This window comes from Lissotriton vulgaris, chromosome 8 (assembly GCF_964263255.1).
Source record: "Lissotriton vulgaris chromosome 8, aLisVul1.2, whole genome shotgun sequence".
In the NCBI taxonomy this organism is placed as follows: domain Eukaryota; kingdom Metazoa; phylum Chordata; class Amphibia; order Caudata; family Salamandridae; genus Lissotriton; species Lissotriton vulgaris.
This window is the reverse complement of record NC_141696.1, coordinates 1117049778-1117063763: the sequence shown is the minus strand read 5'-3', so window position 1 is coordinate 1117063763 and position 13986 is coordinate 1117049778. Positions and strand designations below refer to the sequence as shown.

The 13986-nt window shown below is 47.2% G+C and overlaps 1 protein-coding gene across 1 annotated transcript in view; it reads right to left on the bottom strand.

Annotated features, from left to right (window-relative positions):
* NAA16 (N-alpha-acetyltransferase 16, NatA auxiliary subunit) overlaps nucleotides 1–13986 on the bottom strand; it is a 772708-nt gene that overhangs the window by 328086 nt on the left and 430636 nt on the right. The gene's annotated exons all lie outside the window — the stretch shown is intronic.

Here is a 13986-nt window from a genome sequence, read left to right as displayed (position 1 = left end):
AAAGAAATTACCTGTCCCCGGTATCTTAGACTACTGCGACTAACGTCCCCGGCTAATCCGTCCACCTAGTATGCCCGGGAGGAATGCTTGACGAGAGAAGTGGGCGCGTTGCAGACGTGCTAGAGGTTTGAGACATTCGCACAACACGGGTGGAGGGGGGATGGGGGATTTGGGGGGTGGGACGGGAGGAGGGGAGTTGGGGAAGGGGTTGTTGGTTTTTGAAATGGTCGTCACCGCATACACACTTGGCCCCATGCTCTGAAGGATGTCATAATTGCAGTATATTACGCGCTGATGGCGCTCCTGAGGCGGAAACTTTGCACTATATCTTTTGAGACAACTGTATTCATTTTTTTGTATTGTTTTCAATCATGCAATAAAATGCTTTAAACCTAAAAAATTAAATTAAAAAAAGTTTCCATGTGTTGCTCCCTCTTTGCACTAAGGGTGCTCTCAATCCTAACACTAGACAATGAGCCCTGGCCTCAAGCCCCTTTGTCTAAAGGCAGACAGTCATAATTGTGATACAGTGAGGCCCCTCTAAGTCCTGTGCCACAATGCCACTGCTCATGGTTCACTAATGATAGCTACTGCCTTGCGAAGCAGGCAGTCTCATCTATCCTTTGCTAAAAACAAGGGTCCACATCTTTCCCCACCACCTTTCTGCCCTCTCAGAGACCCAGCTAAGATTTATCTTCTGTTCAGTGTTCAAGGCCCAAAGCAACACTGGCAGAGCAAATGTGTACTGGGCCCTAATGCAAACTAGGAAGCATAGTGCAACAGACATAACTGGGGTTTAGTTGGCCATTAACGCTAGGCCTTGATGCCACTGCACCCGCAGCACTAATGATGCCTCCAGCACTGTGAAGAAGGCTGTGCCCTCTGCGTACTCCACTGGGCCACCACTCCTAGGCCTGAGGCCCGACATAGGCCGTCTGCCTGTTTCTATAAAAATAATAATGGGAAAACGTCCCATCTCTCGCCCATGTTGCGTAAGCCCTGTTGCCTGTACACAGTGTGCACAGGAGGGACATTGCCCCTAATAATTAAGACAGCCACAATAGTGGGGCAGCGGCACCTCAAAATCATGGCTCCAGGTGCTCTATTAACTCCCCGTCTTCCTCAAGAAATCTGAGAAAGCGGTCTCCCATTTGTAAACTAAAACATTACCCCATAGAGTGCCCCTTTCTCTGGGCTATGTCTTTGACGCCATTCAAGGAGCTCATTACGTTCCTTTTTCTCTTGGACAGTACTCTGAGGTCCAAAGGGGCCGGACGATTAGAACACTGTCTGAACGCCACCCTGCAAGACTTCTCACGGTTACCCCAGGACTCACCCTGAAGAACATCTTCATGTAAACAAAGGGTGAAGTGGAAGGCATCTATGGGGACCTACATGCCCATGCTTTAATAATTTTACAAAAGCAGTTCCTCTAATTAGCTAAACACAACCAACCCTAAACAGTTATTGTGGCTCTTCAGGTGTCTCTGCGTGAAAAGGCGGGTCGGGTGGGGAGGAGATTTCCTGTGCTGTAAAGCCCAGGGAGGGACAGAGAGCTAATGAAAAACAGGCCTTTCACCAGGGTGCCTGGTAAAACGTAAAAGTGCTTACAAGGGATTCTTTCTTATAGTGGTTTTCATGTGTTCTGAGGTCAATTGCAATAAGCTCTCAACAGTAGCTTACGTTAAATTATTTTGCAAAAAGGATTCCTCCTTTCAACGTGAAACAATCTATACAAGAACAATATAATATGGGTGTATACTTCTTAAAACACAAATTAATCTGAAAAAATGAAAATATATTGAAGGGTACATAAAGCACAAGTTACTTACCTTCAGTAACAAAAAATTTGTAAGAAACATTAGTTAGTTATAGATTCCTTACCTTACAATTAGCCCCAGGCGTCCGACTAGATCCAGAAAGCTTTTTCGTTGGCAGTACCTCTGCACGTCGGAAGTTGGTGTTGGTCGGCTTCGCGTCCGTAGTCTTAATCGCCAGTATGACGTCGCAGCAGCTACTTAGAAGTCACCCTCGCATGCTGACGTCAGTTTTGTACACGACTTTCCGCACCAGAAACACAGAGCCATGCAAGATACTGACCATTGGTGCACAAAACTAGGGCCCTGAACGGATGTCCTTAACCCTAGAAATCAGTTCGCAGAACAGGGAGGATGGGCGGTAAGGAATCTATAACTAACTAATGTTTCTTACAGATATATCTTTACCTAAGGCTAGTAACTTGTGCATCTGAAAGAAACATGTTAGTTATATATTCTTTACCTCAGAATATATACTCCAGCAATACCAACCCCGGTGGTGGGCCTGCGAACCAAGATCACCCCAGAAAATCCTGGAGAACAGAACGGCCATAGAAGCAGTCTTTCCAGACTTAGCTGTCCAGGCAGTAGTGTTTGGTGAACGTGTGCAGCGATGCCCACGTGGCTGGCTGACAGATGTCATGTAGAGGCACTCCCCTGCCCAAGGCAGTAGTGGCTGCCGTCGCCCTGGTGAAATGAGCGCGTAGCCCGACTGGAGGCTCCTTTTTAGCTAGAGTATCAAGCATTAATACACAACACGACCAATCGAGAAATGGTGCGTTTGTGTAAGGCCCGACCTTGCTTTGCACCCATGTAACCAACAAAAAGTTGATCATCCACCCGGAACTGCTTTGTGCTGTCCAGATAGAAGGAGAGCATACCTTTTGGGTCCAGGCGGTGGAGCCTCTCTTCTTCCTTTGAAGGATGCGGAAAGAAGGTGGGCAAAGTAATGGTCTGCCCAATGTGGAAGGCAGTGACCACCTTAAGAAGAAAAGAGGGTCGGGTCCTGAGAACCACCTTGTCCGGATGAACAGACAAGAAAGGAGGTTTCGAAGAAAGAGCCTGGGGCTCACTCATCCTTCTAGCAGAAGTGATGGTTACCAGGAAAGCAGTCCTAAGATTTAAGAGACATAAAGGACAGTTGTGAAGCGGCTCAAAGGAAGCGCACATTAAATAAGTTAGAACAAGATTCAGGTCCCACTGAGGCATAACGAAAGGGATTGGAGGAAAAAGAAGTGTTAAGCCTTTTAAGAAACGGTTAACTATCGGGGACTTGAAAAGAGAAAGCTGATCGGGCAGCCGAAGGAAGGCAGATATGGCAGAAAGGTAGCCCTTGATAGTGCCCAGAGCAGAACCTTGCTGGGCTAAAGAGAGAAGGACTCCAATCATGCTATAATTGCAGCAATTGCAATAACGTCATCAAGGGCAATATCTTACATCACCCCATGAAAGGTTACAAAATCAAACTTAAGGTCAACGCGACGTGCAACACACCTAATGTGATCTATCTACTGAAGTGCCCATGTGGCTTGTGCTACGTTGGCCACACAGAAAGAAAAATAAGAACCAGAATCTTGGAACACAAGAGCAACATAAGAACTGCCAATACTAAATCAGCCATGGCAATGCACTTTTTTGAATACAGACACAATGTAGCTCAGCTACAATTCATGATTTTGGAGAACGTTGTCAACCAGGAGGGCATGAACCCCAAAAATAAATTGCTTCAAAGGGAGAACTTTTGGATACGGTATTTGAGCACGACGCACCCCACAGGGCTGAATGATCGTATGGAATTTCTTTGCTATCTTTAAACAGACTTATTATGCCTTTAACTCATGATTATGCTGAATTGGCATGTATTATCATGCTCATCATTGTACCCGTATGTTTACATATCTCACTTTTGAATCTTTGTCTTTTCACCCATTTTTAGACATTGTATTATGATTAGCTTCAGGATTGGGCCACTTGTGTTTTTTCACTTATGAATCCCTGTTTTGTTCACCCTTTTAGACTCTGATGATTGAGCCATTCGATTTCGTTATTACCGGTTGTTCACCACTCTAATATGGCCCCCACATGACTCCTTTTACAACTCTCTAACTGTTCCAAAATGGCCCCCACACTTCGGACAAGTAAACAGTCCGTTGTTGTTGTTTAATTCCAATGCACCCGGCGTGCTATTTCAAACCCACACGAGTATGAACCTTATACGCTAATGGGAACCTGTGATTCATAGCGTCTCGGTAACACGTTTCCAGTGAGTACTCCACACATCTCTGATCACCTTTTTGGCACTAAAGTCGGGCATTATTTGTTATTATTCTGTTTATCGTGGTTGAGGGCGTCCTTTCCTTATTCTTTGCACACGACCTGTAGCTCACTTTTTTTTGAATCCCGATAGTTAGAAGCCTCTGATCTCCGCCTCTCCCATGTGGCCGCCCCATACCAGACGGGAGGCATCCGTCACCACAGTATGGTCTGGTTGGGGAAGAGAAAGGGATCTACCATTGACTCAATCCTGGTTTGTAAGCCAGCACTGCAGTTGTCGAGCAGTGCCCTCCAAGATATGGACGTAATCGGACAGATTACCCTGATGCTGCGCCCACTGAAACTTCAGGTCCCACTGCAGAGCCCGCATATGCCACCTGCCATGATCGATCAGCAGGATGCAGAAGGCCATGAGGCCCAGCAGCCTCAGTGTCATTCTGACCGAAGCCCAGGATTGAGGCTGAAAGATTGGAATCATAGCCCAAATATCCTGGACTCGCTTTTTGGGAGGATAGACCCGAAACCGCATTGTGTCCAGAACCGCTTCGATGAAGAGGACCTTCTGAGAGGGAATCAGGTGCGACTTCGGCACATTGCTGGAGAACCCCATCCTATGCAGGAGGTCGGCCATAGTTTGGATGTGGGAGACTACTACATGGGGCGAGCCTGCCTTCAACAGCCAGTGGTCAAGATCAGGGAAGACAAACCCCTGATCTGCGCAGATGAGCTGCGACCACCGCCATCACTTTTGTGAACACCCGAGGGGTGCTGGTTAAGGCCAAAGGGAAGCACGGTGAACTGAAAATGCTCATGGTCTACCATGAACCGCAGGTAATGCCAGTGGGCCGGCAGGACGGGGATATAAAAATAAACGTCCTGCAAGTCTAACGCTACCATCCAGTCTTGCGGGTCGAGGGTAGACAAGACATAAGCAAGCGTCAACATTTTGAACTTCTTCCGGAGGAAGCGATTGACGTCCCTGAAGTCCAAGATAGCAAGCCCCTGTCCTTCTTGGGAACCAGAAAGTAGTGGGGCTAACAACCACAACCTACTTCTGGAACAGAAATGCACTCAATGGCTTCCTTCTCCAAAGAGCCGTAATTTCCTGCTGGAGAAGGTACAGATGATCCTCCGAAATGCGGAGGGAGCGCGGTGGCATGACTGGAGGGGTAGTCTTGAAGGGGAGGGAGTAGCCCCATGGGACTAGTTGCAAGACCCACCTGTCCGAAGTGACTGTGCACCAGTGAGGGGAGGTGATGGTGAATCCTGCCGCTCACTGGCGTTTGATGGGCCTGAAAGGTTGTACTAGGAGGGGCTGGAGGCTGCTGCAGAGGAGGGGGGGGGGGGGGGGGGGGGGGGCTTGGTGGACTGGCCCGTCCGTTGGACCCAGAACCTTGCCAGTAATTTCCACGACCCCGGCTGTGCGAAGGCTGGGTAATTTGCTGAGACCTGTGGCTTTGGGTGCGATGAGGCAGGGCACCCTTTCTGTAGCCACAAAAGGGGCGAAAAGCAACTTCGCCGGACAGGTAAAGAGGCCCAAGGACTTGGCTGTAGCCCGTGAGTCCGTGAAGCGCTCTAGGGCGTCAAAAAGGAGATGGCCTTCAAAGGGCATGTCCATCAGGATGTTCTGGACATCCCCTGAAAAGCCAGTGGACCTCATCCAGGCGTAGCGCTACTGACGTTGAAATGGTCCTGCCCAGAGTCGGCGGTGTCCAGCCCACAACAGATCGTAAACTTTGCTAAATCTCTACCGGCGGTGACAGCGTGGGAGTGCACTGCCCGGGCCTCCTCCAGACACTGAGGCAGCACTTGCGCCACCGTATCCCACACTGAGTGGGGATAAAGGCCCAGGAGACATGCAGTGTTTACGGACCGCGGTCCTAAGCTGGCGGAAGAGAACATTTTCTTGCCAAGATTGCCCAGCTTCTTGGATTCGCTTTCCAGTGGAGCGGTAGGGAAGGCGCTTTTGGTGGTGGAGGCTTGGACCACCAAGCTCTCAGGGGTGGGGTGTTGGCAGAGCAAAGTGGGGTCACCCGGAACCGGGCTGTGGCTTCAAGAGATCACTCGGTCCACAGGAGCCCCCGTGTTGGGCCGAGACCACATGCCCAAAAGGACATCGGTGAGGGCCTCATTAAACAGTAGCAGGGGCTTTAGAGAGCTCGCCGCCGGTTGAAGCACCTTAGTCAGGAGGTTAGTCCTGACCGCCACCGTAGGAAGCTCGAAGTTGAGAGCCTCAGCCACCCTATGCAACACCACAGCGTATGACGATCCCTCCTACGTAGCCACGGTAGTAGGAGACAACATGCCAAGGTCAGCTGAAGTGTCAAGACCACTGGCATCTCCCAGGTCCTCTCTCCAGTCCTGCTCGGTATCAAGCTGGTCACTTAAAGGGTCACCTGACCCCTCCCAAGTCCTCCTCACCCTCCTCTGACTGCCAAACAGGGTGAAAATGGCCAGGTTGGAACAAAGGGACAAAAGTACCCATGTCGGGATGGATGCCGGGGTCGACGCCAGCCGGGGGATCGAACAGAGCAGAATGCGGTAGTGGTGCAGGAGGAAGCGGCACCGATGGAGGTGTAACAAGGTCAACCGGCGCCGATACAGATCCAGGCCTGGATCCAAGGGGGGCCTGCGGCACCGGGGCCGTGGGCAGCAAAGACCTAGGCCCCCCAACCGAGTCCGCGGGGCCTGGAGGCGCACCGATGGGGTCCGCCGTAGAACGTACAAAGCTGGGCGGGAGTCGCTCGGGGTCCCGGAAGGGGAGGGAAGAGTGGAGTAGATTCTTCAGGCTCCGCGTGCGAAGCCGCAGGAGGGGCACCACCAGCGTGCCTCCCTGGATCGACCGACCGACAAGAAGTGGAAGAGCGACAATGCTTCTTTGACTTCTTCTTATGCTTTGACTTTCCCGACCCAGAGTGCAAAGACTTAGATGATTTCGAACCGGATTGACTATGGCTCCTCGACCTCTCTCTCGACCGGGACCTCGAATGGCGTGGAGCAGACGGTGGGTGTTCAAGCAGCTTTCGCGAGTGCTCCCGCAAAGCCTTCGGCATCAACAACTGACAGTCGGAGCACGACTTAGGGTCGGGGTCGCGCTCCAGGCAAAAGAGACACACGCAGTGCGGATCTGTCAACAACATCAGCTGATTACAGGAACCGCAGGCCTTGAAACCGGGCATCCCTTGTGCACCTGTTCGGAGTCGAAGACTCGAAACAAGAATTCAAGAAAAACTTAGTCAAAAAATGACTGAGGTACCGCTCTTCCCGGATCTGCGCTGGCTGGCGTGGAAAAAGAAAGAACCTTACACTGTATTTCATGCTGCTAAGGTTGTTATGCGTACTCACCCTAAATTTCTTCCTAAGGTTATTTCTGATTTCTATGTTAACCAGACTATAACTTTATCTACGTTTTTTCAGAATCCTTCCTCTCCAGCAGGAAAGGTCTCTACATTCCCTGGATGTCAGGAGGGTGTTGAAATTTTATCTGGATAAAACCAAGGATATTCCTAGGTCAGACCAATTGTTTATCAACTATGGATCGGTCATGACAGGCTAATAAGACCTTAGGGGGTGTAAACCTAAGGCTCATTCCACCAGGGGCAAAGCTGCCACGACTGCTTTGTTACGTAATGTTCCCATTGCAGAAATCTGCAGGGCGGCCACTTGGAAGTCGGTCCATACCTTTGCTAAGCACTACTGTCTGGACTCTGATTCCAGGGCAGACGCTCAGGTTGGGCAGGCTTTGCTGCGAAATCTATTCGCACAGTAGTGGTGTTGTAATTATTTTCTCTCCACCGCCGCTGGGTTTGGGGATGGGCTTGCCATTCTATTCACTAGATTATGACTATACACAGAGATCCCCTACTACAGAAGGAGTAGTTTCTGTCCTGTAACTCCAGTTCTGTAGTAGGGGTATCTCTTTTTTAGTCATAAGATCCCGCCCTCCTCCCCGGTGGAGACAGATGTTGTTGTTCGGAATGCTACAGGTTTGGCGTTATACGCCTTCAAAAAGAACTGAAAGTAAATGGGGCCTGCTGGGCATTCCGGGATACTGAGAAAGTTTTAGAAAGTTTTCTTAAAGGCACGGTATCTCTTTTTGAGCCACATAATTGCAGCCTATGAGGCTTGTCTGTCCTCCCCTTCCTCTCTATCATTCCAGAGGCTTTGTTGGTTAAAGGGGAAGTGTTTCTCTATGACGAAAACTTGGCAGGCTGTGCTGTGTTTGTGGTTTTTGGTATGGAATGTCTATTTGAAGTACTGGACAGTGTAGCCTGTGGATATAGGCTGCATTATATGTCTTTAAATTCTCTCTTAAGTGTCTGTGCAGGACTGCATTGTTAGACAGCTTAAGCGATTATTTTTGATTGCTCCGGGGTCCACGCTCAAGAGCGGAACTATTCACTAGATTATGACTATACACAGAGATCCCCTACTACAGAATTTAAATTACAATTCCTTAGAAACCAAACATGACATTTGTACTTGATACCAAACAAAAGTTATAACTTATTAAATGTAATAAGATAACCCAATGTTAACCTATGGGAGAGGTAGGACTCACAGTAGTGAAAAATGGATGTGAGTTTTTTCCATAAATTGGACATGTAAAACTTAAAACCGTATATCAAACTTTTAAAATATAATGCACCCTGCCTGTTTAGGGCCTACCTTCGGGGTGAATTACATGTATTAAAAAGAGAGGTTTAGGCCTAGCAGGGGGCTTATTTTGCCAGGTCGAATTGCAGTTTAAAAAAGCACACAGTCTGCAACACCAGGCCTGATGACGGTAGTGGGCTAGCAGAAATGATGGAGAGAGGGCTGGAGGGGTGGGCCAGCAGAGACGACGGAGGGAAGACGGGCGGGGTGGGCCAGAAGAGACTACAAAAGGAGAGTGGGCCAGCAGACTACTACGTAGGGAGGGCGGGATGGGTGGGCCAACAGAGGGAGGGCAGGTGGGGGGCCCATGGAGGGTCAACAGAGACAATGGATTGGCAACAAAGACAATGGAGGGTGGGGGGCAGCAGAGAAAATGGTTGGCAACAGAGGCAAGAACAGAAAAGTGTGTAAACAATTTGGTGCAAAATTGATTTTAAAGAAAATTTCAGAAAGCAAGAAGGGGTTCAAAGCAATTATGTTTGTGTACCCTTGAAACTTTTAAAACGGGATGAAGCGTGGAATTTGGTGATTTATCCAGGGCTGGAAGTGTCATCTGTAAAAAGCAGAGAAATGGGTCGGGGTATCCAGCTGTGAGGTAAGTGTGCATGCCTGGACTGGGACAAATCCCAGCCTTTCCTTTGATGCACATTCTGTTCTTTCATTCTGGGCCTGAAGGTGCAAATGGAAAGTGCACGGGGTCTATCGATCTTGACTGCCATGGACTTGCAGCGTACATGAACCATGCAACAGAAAACAGACAGTTCAGTAGGCGCTGCGAATGAAGCTGGTCATTAATGAACAATAAGGATGCAAGTTGCAAATAAAATTAAAATACTTCCCAATTAAAAATTAAGCAACATACTAAACAGTGTGCACCTACAGCCCAGTATTAATCTTTCTGTGTTTCAGCTGGATGCGATTTCAGAGCATCATGGGTGAAGAGAAAAAGGATGTGTGTGCAGAGCACAAAAAATACAAGTGCTTTTAAAAATACAAAGTTGAATGAGCCCTGAAATGATTCAACTTCATGATAGGTCTTGGAGAATTCCTTCCTCCTTTCAATTACAGCCGGAACACAAGCACAACAAATTAAAAGAAAATGCCGGACATATTTATTAACGGCTGAAGTGTGACAAAGTAAGGGCTCCATAGTTTCTTTTTGCATGTACCGCACATAAGACATACAATTCATCACATATGAAAGTCACACATAAATTCAATGTTGGCAGCACCACATGCATAGATCATGTTCTATTGAGCTGTACTATACAATGTTTAAGCACAGTTGTGAAGTTAAAACTCATACATGCCAGGGATGCGTGGCACTGAGATATTCAGGCTCACAAAGAAGATTGGGAAACCAGTGGAGGCTCAGTATCATTATTCTAATATTTACACTTCTCTCAATAACAGTGCATGCCGAATGACAGATTTAGTTCAGAAGAAAAGCAATTTTTGAAAAGCATTTGCAATGCAATAGGTCTAGCATTTACGAGTGTTTGAGTTTTTGGCATTGTAAATGACAATGCCTTTTATTTATGTGTTGTTTTTCAAAACAGATAAATAAAAGGCATTGTTATTTACAATGCTGATAGCTTTATCTCTTGCAAATGTGAGACCTACTGCATTGCAAATGCTTGTTCCTGATTTCTGCCCTGCCAATAAGTAACCAGGCCATAGCAATCATAATATAGACTGCAATGTACTCGTATTCAAACTGCATTAATTCTCTTGTAACAGATCATAAACTGTACAAGTTTGGTCATTAACAGCTTATTCTACCAAACTTCTTTATCTGCATTCCGAAGCTTGCAGTCCTTCATTTAAACGTGCAAAAACACCACGCACGTATATAAAAAATAAAAAGTTACACTGTCCAAATATTTACATTCGGCATGTATACTTTACTTCTTCCCATGCTGTAGGTGAGTGGTCATTCTATTTCCTATTTTTCAAGCAGAGGTAAATACCCAACTGAAACATAAAATTCTGGTATTTCTCCTATATCTACAGATATTGACCCATGAAGCAACACTGGTTGCTTTCTTCAGTCTTCCCAGTTCAGTTAAGAACACGCATGCAACTCAAAATTAACAGTTCAACTTACTGCCTCTCTAACCCCTGGGGCATTATAGCCCTGGTCAAAATAAAGCAGCGCATCTACAACAACATCACCAGTCACCAAACTCGCACCTGCTACCTCTCGATTAGAAGAACTTCTGCTTTACTGACATGGATAGTCCGCTAACATTAGATAAAGAGCTTCTTCTCAACCAAGGGCTGCACAAGTGAAATGGAAACAAACAAAGTACTCAAAGACTAAAGGCAAATGTAGAGGCCATCTCGGTTTCATTACTATTTCAAATTAACGAATTTGGGGAATAGTGGGTTCTAAAATGAAGCATTCATCAAGTATTTGTACCAAAGCACACTCGTCGCAATCTACGCCGACTTTCTAGAAATATATTTTTCCGCAGTGAGTTCTTGACTTTATAAGATGTTTTCTCTGCCAGTCCGATTTTTCCCCCAGTCCAATAGTCCACTTTAAAGTCATAAAACATAGCTGGAATTCGGGTTCAAACTCGAAGGCGCTGATCCATGTTGCTTTGTCAGGCAGAAAACACCATCAAAGCGCTAATTGGTCCCTTGACTAGGGGTTAGCTTTGTTGCCAGGAAGAAAACAAGTTACTTACCTGTAACTTTGGTTCCCCAGTATTGGTAACTTTCATAGATTCCCATGCTTTGTATCATTCCCCGTCGTCGGAATGGGATCCTCGGTAAATAAAAAAATACCATAGTAGTAAGCACAAAGTGAAAAAATAGGCCTAGGCCTCATCTCATTTTGTAGCTTATCCACCTCTTTTTGTAAAAGAGACCAAATTCTTGCAGTAGCCAATCAGAGTAGCCTCACCCCTTAGAACCTTCCCGAGAGAGCCTCAGAGCCTCAGATTTTCGTAGCCGTTGTGAACAGCAACATCATTGGATAATAAGGCTGAGCTTTCCCAGGGGAGGAGGGTGGGCGCATGGGAATCTATGAAAGTTACCAATACTGGGGAACCAAAGTTACAGGTAAGTAACTTGTTTTCTTGCCCCAGTATTGGAACTTTCATAGATTCCCATGCTTTGTATCAGAATAGCTAGCAGTAAAGAGAAAAACATATTTTGTAATATGTGTACCTGTAAATTTCATACGTAATCCTGATAAGAAAACAGATACACATTTGCATCACAAAGCAGAACAACCACAAGTAATACAAAATATGCAATACAGGAAGGCGGGATAGAAAGGAAAGCTCACCGACTTATTGGAAAAGGTTCCCCAAGACTGCCTGGCCCACTGCTGCATCCTCTTTCATAGAAGAATCCAAGCAGTAGTGGCGAGTGAAGGTGTAGACACTGCTCCATGTCGCCGCTCTACATATGTCCTTGATCTGGACACCTGAGAATAGAGCCACTGATGAAGCCATTGATCTCGTAGAATGACCACAAACTGCTCGTGGAAGTTGTTTCCCCGCTTCTCGATGGCAAAAGTGGATTGCACTGGATATCCAGCGGGAAATGCAGGGTTTAGAAAATGGACAACCCTTTCGTGGAGCACTGAATGAAACAAAAAGCTGGGAAGATTTTCTGAACAGTCTTGTGTGCTCCAAGTAGAACTTGAGACATTTGTGAATGTCCAAAGAATGCAAAGCCCTCTCTGCTGGCGTGGAGGGCCGCGGAAAGAAGGACTTTAAGATCACCGGCTCATTCAGATGAAATTCTGAGGGTACCTTAGGAATAAATTTAGGATTTGTTCGTAGGATGAGAACATCATTCTTAAATTGTAGAAAAGGTTCCTCAATTGTGAAAGCCTGGAGCTCACTAACTCTTCTAGCCGATATCAGGGCCAAGAGAAGAGCCAGTTTCCATGAGACAAACTTCATGTCAGCTCTATGAAAAGGCTCAAATGGGGCCTTCATTAGATGTGACAGTACCAAATTAAGATGCCAGGCTGGTGGTGGAGGCAGGACTGGTGGAAAAACCCTGAACAAACCCTTCAGGAATTGTTTAATGATCCTTGCAGACCAAAGGGAAGGACCTGATGATGATCGTCTAAATCTAGAAATGGCCGCTAGATGTACCTTTACAGAAGAATGAGCCAATCCAGATTTCGCAAGAGAAAGGATGTAAGGCAAGAGTTGGTGCGGTGCAGAAGTATATGGATGTAGACCTTGTCTCTGACACCAAAGGCAGAATCTCTTCCACTTTGCCCGATAGGTTTTATTCGTACTAGGCGCTCGGGCCTGGGCCAAAATGTCTTTACATTCTCCTAAAACATTTAAACCCTGGAACTCTCTGAACTCAGGAGCCACGCTGTCAATTGTAGTGACTTCAGGTCTGGATGCAGAACCTGCCCGTGAGCCATTGATACCAGTGATGGAACAGGACGCAGGAGAATCGGTTGATCTTGGGAGAGAAGAAGAAGCTCTGTGTACCAAAACTGCCTGGCCATGCTGGTGCAATCAGAATCATTCTGCACGGTTCCGCCTTGAGCTTGCGGATCAGTCTCGGGATCAGCGGAATAGGAGGAAAGGGGTAAACAAATGCGCCGTACCAGGCAATCAAAAGCGCATTCCCCAAGGATCCCTGATGGTGAACCCTGCTTGCGTAGGACTGGCATTTGGCGTTCTGAGGAGTCGCAAACAGATCGATGGTTGGGGACCCCCAACTTGAAAACAGTTCGTTCAGAATGGTCTGATCCAGTTCCCATTCATGGTTGATAGTCTTTTGTCGACTCAAAGCGTCCGCTGTGGCATTGAGTGTGCCCGCCAGATGTTCCGCTGAAAGAGTGATAGTGTTGGATCACCCAATTCCAAAGCCTCTGTGCTTCCTTCGAAAGGGTGCAAGATCTCGTCCCGCCCTGCTTGTTTATGTAGTGCATGGCTGTGGTGTTGTCTGTACGAACCAGCACTGAACGGTTGTGGATCTTTGGAAGGAAAGCCTGCAAGGCTAGACGAATGGCCATAAGTTCCAGCAGATTGATGTGGAACTTGCCTCGGACTGAGCTCCAATGTCCACTGACTTTCAGTTCTTGGAGGACCGCTCCCCACCCCTCCATGGAAGCATCTGTTGTCAATACCATGGGAGATGGTGGAAGTTGGAATGGCAAACCTACTGAAAGATTGTCTTTTAGCAACCACCACACCACCCTTTCGCATTCCGGGTGTGATTACTATCTTGTCTTCGAAGGAGCCCGTCA